Source organism: Ictidomys tridecemlineatus, chromosome 8 (genome assembly GCF_052094955.1).
Source record: "Ictidomys tridecemlineatus isolate mIctTri1 chromosome 8, mIctTri1.hap1, whole genome shotgun sequence".
Classification (NCBI taxonomy): domain Eukaryota; kingdom Metazoa; phylum Chordata; class Mammalia; order Rodentia; family Sciuridae; genus Ictidomys; species Ictidomys tridecemlineatus.
Window position 1 is genome coordinate 41,608,417 of NC_135484.1, and position 12,196 is coordinate 41,620,612.

The following is a 12,196-nucleotide window of genomic DNA, read 5'->3' on the forward strand; positions in this document are numbered from 1 at the left end:
TTCCTTCTACTTTTAGGAAGGGCCGTTTTGTGTTCTGATGTGGCAAACCAGAGAGTGAAATTCATGTACAAAGAGTAGTCAGACAAGAACAAAAGCTTGTCAGGTCAACAAAGGGTTAAACAGCCAAGGGAAGGCTTGAAGTGAGAGGAGTAATTTAATCTTGATGGTCAGATTATGGTGAGAGAATGTAAAAGAAAAAGCCTACAATTTAGCAGAAAATACTAGACTGGTAGTGAAGAAGTACAGGCCACGAGGGTCAAACAAATACAACAGAATTTTTGGAGCCATATCAATAGAGAGTTTCTATGTGATGATGTGTAAATTGGCTCTAATTCTGTTTGTAAAGAATTACAATATTTTGCCAGTATCATCTGCTTTTGTTCAGATATTGTAATTCTTGGGGGGGGGGAAATCACAAAAACAATTAAGTGTAAAATGATAAGCTGTTTGCAAACATCACATTCGTAGAACAATAGATCTCAAGGCAAACTAACATTGTTAGAAATACAGCTGGGCACAACAGAAGTTTTCATTTTAGCAGTATCTCATCATTATTCAAAGTAAAATGATTGTGTAGATGCCTGTGGCAGTTTACTCTTGAGGTTTTTCACATTCTATGGAAAATGAAATTTGACTTTCACATAATTCTGAGATTCCACAATGCTACAGTGTGTGAACTGGTTCACGGGGTAATTGTTCCTTTAAAATACACCAGCAATTTAATTGCAAAATTGTCTTTTCCTTAAACACCAGACAGTAGTCATTTATATTAATGAATTATAGTCTTTCATATGAATAAGATACGAATTATTCAATTGGACACCTTGTATTCTGTAACATGTAGACACCTGTCATTACCACTATCATAGAAACCATCTAATATTTCATGTGATGGTTTATCTTGCAACTCCCAAGGAGGTAACAAAAACAGCAAACTTTTTAATGGTAGCTGTTCACTTGGCCAGGAACCAAGTATTCTTTCAACTAATTCCATCCCCTAACCCTGATTTAATATTTTAATTTTTCCAAGTCTTAATTGAAACATTAATGTTCTTTCATTATAAGGGAAAAGTATGCTTATGTTTACAGAAGCCCTAGCACTGGTATATTGCAAGAATATTCACCAGGAGTCACACCATTCCTTATTTCATTCAGGAGTCTGGACAGCTGAACATATGCTGTATATTCATGCCTATACCTCTGCATTCCTATGATGCAGTTTTATTTGTAGATCATGATCTAAGGGGTTGTGTACAGTTCTCATTAGGAGATCTCTTTTTTTGGGTGAGATGGGAATCTTAATAAGGTTATCAGGCTATTCTTGAACTTCGGATTCTGCTTCAGCTTCAGGTATAGTTGAGCTGGATTTACAGGTGCGGCCACCACCCTTAGCTAGTAGTAGCAGATCTTGACAGCAGCTGGATAACACCATGCCTTCTGTATGCCATGTTAGGTTGCATTTTCATTTGCTCTTTATGGCCCCTTAGACTAGCTGCTCAAAGCCACAGTCACCCAGTGTGATCTCCCTAAGGACCTTCTCCCTTCACAGTGGCTTCTGAACTGCATGACAATCATTTGGCACATAACATTCCTGGCCCTCACCAGTTGGATGAAGCTAGACTTCTGGAGGGTGGGGCCCGGGATTTTAGCTTTTAATTTTTTGTTATTTTTTTGAACAAATGTCCCAAGTGATTCTGAAGTAAGATTATAGAGAAGCAAAGAGTGCTTACCTGCATTTTATTTTATGTTTTTTCCTATTCAAAATATTTAAGAGTGAGGGAAATTTCAGAGAAGCAGAACAGACAGTGCATCTAACAATTCAAAGGGGTTGAGCACTAATATTAGTTATTCTCTGGGCAGTGGGTGCTGAAGTTACTCTTGGCACCAGGGCTCCTTGTCACTCCCTGCATCTTCATCTGCCCCTCACTGAGAGCACAGTGATTCAATCTTTTTAATCCAAAGGAAATTTCTTAAAAATAAAGCAATCCTTAGCAAGAAGAGTGAAGCAGGTGGCATCACTATACCAGAACTTAAACTATACTATAGAGCAATAGTAACAAAAACAGCATGGTATTGGCACCAAAACAGACTGGTAAACCAATGGTACAAAATAGAGGACACAGAAACTAATCCACACAGTTACAGTTATCTTATATTAGACAAAGACACCAAAAACATACATTGGAGAAAAGATAGCTTCTTTAACAAATGGTGCAGGGAAAACTGGAAATCCACATGCAACATAATGAAATTAATCCCACATCTCTCACCATGTAAAAAACTCAAATCAAAGTGTATCTAGGACCTAAGAATTAAACCAGAGATCCTGTATCTAATAGAAGAAAAAGTAGGGCCAAATGTTCATCATATCAGATTAGACCCCTATTTCCTTAATAAGACTCCTATAGTGCAAGAATTAAAATCAAGAATCAATAAATGGGATGGATTCAAACTAAAATGCTTCTCAGCAAAAGAAACAATGAGTGAGGTGAATAGAAAGTCTACAACTTGGGAGCAAATATTTACCACTTGAAAATCAGATAGAGCACGAATCTCTAAGGTATATAAAGAACTCAAAAAGCTAAACAATCAAAAAAACAAATAACCCAATCAATAAATGGGCCAAGAACCTGAACACACAATTCTCAGAAGGTGATATACAATCAATCAACAAATAAATTTAAAAAGTTCATTATCTCTATCAATTAGAGAAAAGCAAATCAAAAGTACTCCTTCCTTCCTTCCTTCCTTCCTTCCTTCCTTCCTTCCTTCCTTCCTTCCTTCCTTTCTTCTTTTCTTCCATCTAGGGGATTGGAGCCTGGGACATTTTATCACTTATCTTTATTCCCACTTTTAAAAATTTTTGAGATAGGGTCCTACTAGGTTGCTGAGGGTGGCCTCAGACTTAAGATCCTCCTGCCTTAGCCTCCAGAGCCATTGGGATTGTAGGCATCGACTTCTGCAACCAGATTTATGTGTTTCTAATATATTAAAATCAAAATTCTTAAGCCTGAAACCCTCCAAGGTAAACTCTCCTAATGCTTTTCTTTTAGCTTTGCTATTAAGGGCCCCTTGTCTCTGGTAGTAAATGTCTCTCTGACTATCTCTCTCCACTTACACCACAGCAGCTATTCCCTTTGATTATATTCATATGTACACACAATTAATATAATCCATATTCAACCCATCAAATAGGCTCTATCTTCCAAAAGTAACTACACTATGACCTATTCTTTCAACCATTTAAAAAAAATCTTTGCTTGTAGCCCAATCCCAGCCATAATAACCTATTTTCAGTTTTCATGTCACTACCTTGGTCACTGTGATTGCCCATCTATTCTTAAACAAGTCAATGAAAACTTTTACCTTTTGCATTATCAACAGAAAACTTTTTTTTTCTTTTTTTTTATTGGTTGTTCACAACATTACAAAGCTCTTGACATATCATATTTCATACATTAGATTGAAGTGGGTTATGAACTCCCAATTTTACCCCAAATGCAGATTGCAGAATCACGTCGGTTACACATCCACAAGAAACTTTTGAAACAACTAAAAATATAAACTCCCTACATTGAATTTTAGCATTGACTATAGATAGTCACAAGCTCATTTCATTTCAAAACATAAATCAAATTTACATTTTAGACACTTAAAAACTATAGAAAGTTTTACTAGGAGAAAAAGAAACTAATAGGTAAAGTGGTTTTTTCTTTAACTTACTCTTTCACTTAAAGAAGTGAAGTAGGCACTCCAAGTGGTTGAACTCCGTGGAGGATGAAGTAAAATGAAAAGGCAAGTTCAGGCACTCAGACCTGGCTATTTAAAGTTTAAAAGTCTGCTGCTGTTTGGTACTTTCCTCACACCTTCCCCCCAATGAAAGAAAAGTGCTGATACCTCGTAAAAGCTTTTTTCTAACTTGGAGCACAGAGCTTTTAAAAAGTTTCAAGCCACTGACTCAACTAGGAGGAGGGGCTAGAAGGAAGGGGAGGGGAAGAAGGAAAGGCGGGAGGAGGTTGGAAAAGAAGCTGGTGAAAGTGAGGCAAGAGGAGGCAAAGAGGAGTAGCCAGGTCAGGATCAAGTCCTGGCTTAAATTTGCTGACCAGAAAAAGATAAAATAGCATTAGAGACATGAATGCTACCTCTTGGAGTTACTCCTTACAGATAAAAACTGCTGATTTTAGTAAATGTTTCAACCAAAGACCTACCACACTTTCTAAAATAAAATTATAGTAAATAAAAGTTGGGGGAGAAGTATAGACAGTGCAAGTTTGTTTAATGTTGACCAAGGTGTGTGAGTTTGAGGTGGGTGAGTGTCTTATGTGATGCTCTAATTCCTTTCCTCTTTAGTAGAGACAATTAACAAAGGGAATGGTGAAGATGAGACAGAGATTTCAAAAACAAAAAGTGGTATGTCTATCCACAATCCATCCCTCAATTTATTGACTTCTTTGCATTTTTACCTTTTCCATAATGTTTTATATATATGAACTAAATATATATGTATGTGGATACATGTGTGGGGGGGGTGGGGAGTTGTACTGACTATGAAATCTTTTTTTTTTTTTGAGAGAGAATATTTTAATATTTATCTTTTAGTTTTGGGTGTATGCAACATCTTTATTTTATTTTTATGTGGTGCTGAGGATCTAACCCAGTGCCCCCCACCCCACCCACCTCAACCACAGCATGCCAGGCAAGCGCGCTACCGCTTGAGCCACATCCCCAGCCCATGAAATCTGGATATATGACCTCTACGTGATCTCCAGGGAAATGAAAATGTATATCTCTCCCCTGTTCATGCCAACTCACTGAAATTTCAATCTGTAGTGAGATGTTGGAATTTTTTTTAAATCAGATACAGGCTATAGTTGCCTGATAAGTTGAGTCATCATTAAATGGGTCCCAGAAATATTCAACCTTCCTAAGATCACCTTCCCTCACAGCGCACTGGAGAGTTTTCAGCCTAATGGCAGCAGAGCTGAACATGTAATGACTCTGTGCTTCTACATCACTTCCAGGGCTCTCTCTCTTCAGGTCCCTGTATTGGAGTTTATAATGGCCTGAGTCAGGTGGCCTTATTCTGAGTGGGCAGCTCCTCTGAGGGCTCCCCAGATGCCATAGAAAAGGGCTGTGGTAGGAGGATACCCCATAAACAGGCTTCAGTGATGCTCCTGAGGTGGGGCAGAGGAATCTCTTGGCCATTGTTCTCTGGAAACAAAGCAAAGTCATTCAGCCTTCCTATTACTAAACCTTTCCCACTAATTGAAATACCAGAAAAAAAGGATAGGTACTTTACCTGGTAAATACCTTTTCCTAAACATACTTTCACTGAAATAAAAAAATAAGATTTTTTCTGAAATGTTGTAGTTTTAAGACATAAGTTGCCCTCTCGTTTTTTGGTAATCTTAATTCCAAGGATTTGTTTTTCTTTAAGGAAGGAAAAAATGAAAGTATAAAAGTAGAATTTGTAATCTGATTTTCAAGTCTTCAGGCTCATCAACCCATAAGTGTTGTTTTAGTCTTGTATTTATATTGTTCTTTCGTTCAAATAAGTCTGTTGTTTGTCTTAAATAAAAATTATTTCATGCAATTGAAAACACACATGAAAAATATGATTTTTTATTACAATAAAATGTTTTTACCTCTTTTTAAATAAAAATTAGTTTGTTACAATTTATCGACATTGAAAAGTTAGAAAATGAATTTGAAAATCAACATTGTTTATAATATCATCAAAAACATAAACATAGTTACAAATAAATTTAACAAAATAGGCAAAACCAAACTTTTGTTCAGTGCAAAAAAAAATTAAACAAAACCTCTACACTTAAAACTATAAAAAATATTTATAAAAATTAGAGGTGTAAGAAAAGAAAGAACACATATATGTTGAACAGCTCAATATTATTATGATGACATTAGTCCATGTATTCATACAGTATTAATCAAAATTTTGATAAGATCATTTTAACAGAAATCATGGGCTAAATCTAAAATGTATACGAAAATGCAAAGACCTACAGTAATTCAAACAATTTTTTTACTTGTCATATTGTAAAGCATTTTTTTCTTTTTTAGATTTTATTTATATCCATTATAATGATACATAAAACAAAAATTATACATATTTATAGAGTATCATGATGTTTCATTACATGTATACACTATGCCATGAGGTTTTTTTAAAAAAAAATTTTTTTAGTTATATACGAACACAATGCCTTTATTTTGTTTATTTATTTTTATGTGGTTTTGAGGATCAAACTCAGGGCCTTGCGTGTGCTAGGCAAGCGTTGCACCACTGAGCCCCAGCCCCAGCCCCATTATGTCATGTTTTAATCAGGCTAAGCATTATCTATTGCCTCAAGCATTTCAATATTAGTTCATGATAACTCTGCTATGCAACAGCAAATCAAAACTCCCCAAAACCTCTAACTCCCAGCTAGTTAAGACATAGTACCCACTAATCAACTTTTTCCAATCATTCTTCCCTACTTTTGTCTTCTTTAGAAAAAAAGCTTTCTATGATTTACATAATTTTGCTTTATTTTTATATACGATTTGTCAAGTGTAATTATTACTGATTTTTTGTAGGTAGAGCCATGTTTCTCAGAATATTTTTTTTAGTTTTTAAAAAAATTTTAAAAATAAATGACAGTGAAATGCATTACAATTCATATTATACATATAGAGCACAATTTTTAATATCTCTGGTTGTATATAAAGTATGTTTACACCAATTTGTGTCTTTATACACGTAATTTGGATACTCAAGTCTATCACATTCCACCATCATGTCTAACCCCATGCCCCTCCCTTTCCCTCCAAACTCTCTGCCCTATCTATAGGTCATCTATTCCTCCCATGCAGCCTATCCCTACCCCACTATGAATCAGTCACCTTATATAAGAGAAAACATTTGGCATTTGTTTTTGGCGGGCTTGGCTAACTTCACTTAACTTTCTTCTCCAACGCCATCCATTTACCTGCAAATGACATGATTTTATTTTCTTTTATTGCTGAGTAATATTCCATTGTGTATATATGCCACTTTTTAAAATCCATTTATCTACTGAAGGGCATCTAGGTTGGTTCCACAGTTTAGCTATTGTGAATTGTGCTGCTATAAACATTGATGTGGCTGTGTCCCTGTAGTATGCTGTTTTTAAATCCTTTAGGTATAGACGGAAGAGTGAGATAGCTGGGTCAAAAAGTGGTTCCATTCCCAGTTTTCCAAGGAATCTCTAAAATGCTTTCCAGATTGGTGGCACCAATTTGCAGTTACACCAGTAAAGTATCAGTGTACCTTTCCCTGCCACATCCTTGCCAAAACTGATAGTTGTTTGTCTTCATATTAGCTGTCATTTTGAGTGGAGTGAGATGTAATCTTAGAATAGTTTTGATTTGCATTTCTTTAATTGCTAGAGATGATGAACATTTTTTCATATATTTGTTGATTGATTGTATATCCTCTTTGAGAAGTGTGTGTTCAAGTCCTTGGCCCATTTATTGAATGGATCATTTGTTTTTTTGGTGTTTAGCTTTTTGAGTTCTTTATATACCCTAGAGATTCATAGTCTATCTGATGTGTGAGGGGTAAAAATTTGCTCCCAAGCTGTAGACTCTATTCACCTCACAGATTGTTTCTTTTGCTGAGGAAAAAAACTTTTTAGTTTGAGTCCATCCAATTTATTGATACTTGATTTTAATTTTTGCACTATATGATTCTTATTAAGAAAGTTGGGGCCTAATCTGTCATGATGAATATTAGGGCCTACTTTTTCTTCTATTAGATGCAGGGTCTCTGGTTTAATTCCTAGGTCCTAGATCCACTTTGAGTTTTGTGCATGGTGAGAGATAGAGGTTTAATTTCTTTTTGTTGCATGTGGATTTCCAGTTTATCCAGAACCTTTGTTGAAGAGGTTATCTCTTCTCCAATGTATGTTTTTGGTGCCTTTGTCTAGTATAAGATAACTATAATTATGTGGGTTAATCTCTGTGTCCTCTATTCTATACGATTCTATTTTATACCAGTCTGTTTTGGTGCCAGTTCCATGCTGTTTTTGTTACTATTGCTCTGTAGTATAGTTTAAGGTCTGGTATAGTGATACTACCTGCTTCACTCTTGCTATGGATTGCTTTAGCTATTCTGAGTCTCTTATTTTTCCAGATGAATTTCGTGATTGCTTTTCCTGTTTCTATGAGGCATGCCACTCAGATTTTCATCAGAATTGCATTAAATCTGTATAATGCTTTTGGTAGAATGGTCATTTTGATAATGTTAATTCTGCCTATCAAAGAGCAAGGTAGATTTTTCCATCTTCTAAGGTCTTCTTTGATTTATTTCTTTAGGGTTCTGTAGTTTCATTTGTTTCTGAGGCTGTTGTAAATGGGGTAGTTTTCCTCATTTCTTTTTCTGAGGATTTGTCACTGATATACAGAAATGCCTTTGATTTATGGGTGTTGATTTTATATCCTGCTTCTTTGCTGGATTCATTCCCTAATTCTAGAAGTTTTCTCGTGGAATTTTTTGGGTCTTCTAGGTGTAGAATCATATCATCAGCAAATAGTGCTAATTTGAGTTCCTCTTTTCCTATCCATATTCCTTTAGTTTCTTTCGTCTGTCTAATTGCTCTGGCCAGTGTTTCAAGAACTATGTTAAACAGAAGTTGTCAAAGAGGGCATCCCTGTCTTGTTCCAGATTTAGAGGAGATGCCTTCAATTTTTCTCCATTTACAATGATGTTGGCCTGGGGTTTAGCATAGATAGCCTTTATGATGTTGAGATATGTTCCTGTTGTCCCTAGTTTTTCTAGTGTTTTGAACATGAAGGGGTGCTGCATTTTGTTAAATGCTTTTTTCTGCATCTATTGAGATGATCATATGATTCTTATCTTTAAGTCTATTCATGTGATGAATTACATTTATTAATTTCTGTATGTTGAATCAATCTCAAATCCCCGGGATGAATCTCACTTGATTGTGGCGCACTATCTTTTTTATATGTTTTTGTATTAGATTTGCCAGAATTTTATTGAGAATTTTTGCATCTATGTTCATTAGAGATATTGGTCTGAAGTTTTCTTTCTTTGTTGTGTCTTTGCCTGTTTTTGGAATCCGGGTGGTATCGGCCTCATAGAATAAATTAGGAAGTGCTTTCTCTTTTTCTATTTCCTGAAATAATTTGAAGAGTATTGGTATTTGTTCTTCTTTAAAGGTCTTGTAGAACTTGGCAGTGTATCCATCTAGTCCTGGGCTCTTCTTGGCTGGTAGGCTTCTGATGTCATCTTCTATTTCATCACTTGATATTGGTCTGTTTACATTGTTTATATCATCCTGATTCAATTTGGGAAAATTGTATGACTTAAGAAATTTTTCAGTGCCTTCAATATCTTCTATTTTATTGGAGTATAGATTTTCAAAATAATTTCTAATTATTCTCTGCATTTCTGTAGACTGTGTGACATTACCTTTTTCATCACGTATGCTGATAATTTGAATTTTCTCTCTCCTTCTCTTTGTTAGTGTAGCTAAGGGTCTCTCAATTTTATTTATTTTTTCAAAGAATTAACTTTTTGTTTGTCATTTTTTAAAATTGTTTCTTTTGTTTCGACTTCATTGATTTCACCAAGTTGCTAAGGTTGGCTTTGAACTCACTATCCCCCTGCCTCAGCCTCCCAAGCCACTGGGATTACAGGTTTGCCACAGTGCCTACCTCATCTGCTCAATTTTTGAAACTTATTTTCTATTAGTATCATAGAAAGTTGTACCACAAAGTTTGTTTTAAGGCTTTTATGCCTGAAAATAATTAAATATCTTTGTTTTATCTAATGCCTGATACTTTGAATCTGGATGGAATTTTAGGTGGCAATAATTTTCCTTGAGAATCAGGAGGTCATGATTTTGTCACCTTCTATCTTCCAGCTGGCTGTTGAAAAGTATAAGGCTACTCCTTTTGGGGCCTAGGGTGAGTTTTAATGATTTTTATAAGTTTTTGAAACAGGGAATAATTGCATGGTATAAAATTCAGAAGCAACAAAATAGTAACTGAGAAAAGTCAGTCTTCTTCATGTTCCTTTTCCATCAGCCAAGAGGCTTTCCATTCTTAGGACAGCAAGTGTAATTGCTACCTTCTTGTAATATTCAAGTTCCAAAGATGTTCTATTTTCATCTATATCTACATATCAATGATCATATCAACCTAAGTCCTATAGTTTGCACAGATTTTGTGTGTGCGTGTGTGTGTTTTGTGTATTATACTCTACAGGATTCAGAGAAATCTATGTATGTGTCTCTGTGTGTGTGTGTCTCACTGGTAACTGGACCCAGGGCCTCATACATGCTAGGCAAACACTCTGCTACTGAGCTACGTTCCAAGCTGAAATTAGAAGTCTTTTTAAAGACACTGGTTATAGGAGAAGCTTGGTCTAATGGCACATGCCTGTCATCCCAGTGGTTTATAAGGTAGAGGCAGGAGAATCACAAGCTCAAGGCTAACCTCAGCAATTCAGCAATTTAGCAAGACTCTCAACAACTTAGCAAGACCCTGTCTCAAAAAACAAAAACAAAAAAACAAACAAACAAAAAATAGTGCAAGATATATGGCTCAGTGGTAAAGTGCCCTTGGCTTCAATCTCTCTGAAAATAAATAAATGAATATAAAAAAAATACAGATAAAGATACTGGGTATAGGAGAGGCACCAGATCTAATACTATTCACATTTACCTAGGTCTTGCATTACTGCCACATCATTCATCTTTTGCCATATGCCAGTAGTATTGTAGATCTTATCAACAAATGAAACAAACAAAAAATTTAAAAAAATACAAGACAAAATAAAAATTCTAGGCTAAAGTATTAAACTATGTAATAATACTGTGAACAACAATGTGTATGCTAAATATATTTTCAAGAAAATATAAGCAAAACCAGGAATAATGAGAATATAGCTTTAAAAGTTAATATTTTATAGAACAAGATGGACATAGATTAACTATACATATAAAGGATTTAAATAATGAAAGAAGCTCATTTTAATAGATTTAGACATAGATCCTTTGACTCAACAGATTACACATTCTATTCTTATATACATGAAACATTTATAAAAATTGATCATACACTTCATGAAAATTTTAAAAAGAGATTTTTATAGACTGCATTTTATAATTATCAATAGCCTACTACTTTTCAATCAATACAAATTCTCCAAAATATCGATTTAATAAAAAAGAAGTCAAATTACCAATTTCAGATTATATAGAAATTATTAAGAGAAGATATACTTTGAAGCAGGTAAAGCTGTTCTCATGGGATAAATTAAAGATTGAAATTCCAGAATAAAGTAATATGTGATCCATTAAAAATACATGTTTGTTTGTTTGTTTGTTTCTTTCTTTCTTTGTTTCTTTCTTTATTTCCTTCATTCCTTCTTTCTTTCCTTCTTTCCTTCCTTCCTTCCTTTCTTTCTTTCTTTCTTTCTTTCTTTCTTTCCTTCTTTCCTTCCTTCCTTCCTTCCTTCCTTCCTTCCTTCCTTTCTTTCTTTCTTTCTTTCTTTCTTTCTTTCTTTCTCTCTTTCTTTCTTTCTTCTGATGATTGAACCCAGGGACATTTTATCATTCTGGTACATTCCAAGACCTTTTTATTTTTTAATTTTGAGAAAGGGCCATGATAATTTTCTGAGGCTCTAAGTTGCTGAGACTGGCCTCCAAAGTTGCTGGAATTACAGGCACAGACCACCATGCCTGGCTCTATTTATGTTTTTATGAACATGGAAATGGTATGAAGGATATAGACTTGATTGTTAATAATAGGGAAGGAATATGTTCAATGATATCTTCACATCTTTGTATTACTTCACCAGTCATAATGAATATTTATTTCATTCTTTTATAATTAATATTGTAATTGTAATTGCTTAAATTTTATACCACTAATTTGGTAAATCACTTAAAAATAAGTTAAATTGGGGAAGGTTGCTAGTCCTTTCCAAGAGACTGTAAATTCAATGGAGTACAAACGGTGAGATGTGCACTTTTTCCTACCAGACCATTTTTAGAAGAAATTTATATTTATAGAAAACTTGTGAACATAGAACAGAGGTTTATCTTATTATTCACATCTTACAATAGTATGATACACTTGTTACAGTTCATGGATCAATATTTATATGTTATTAACAGAGTCTATACAA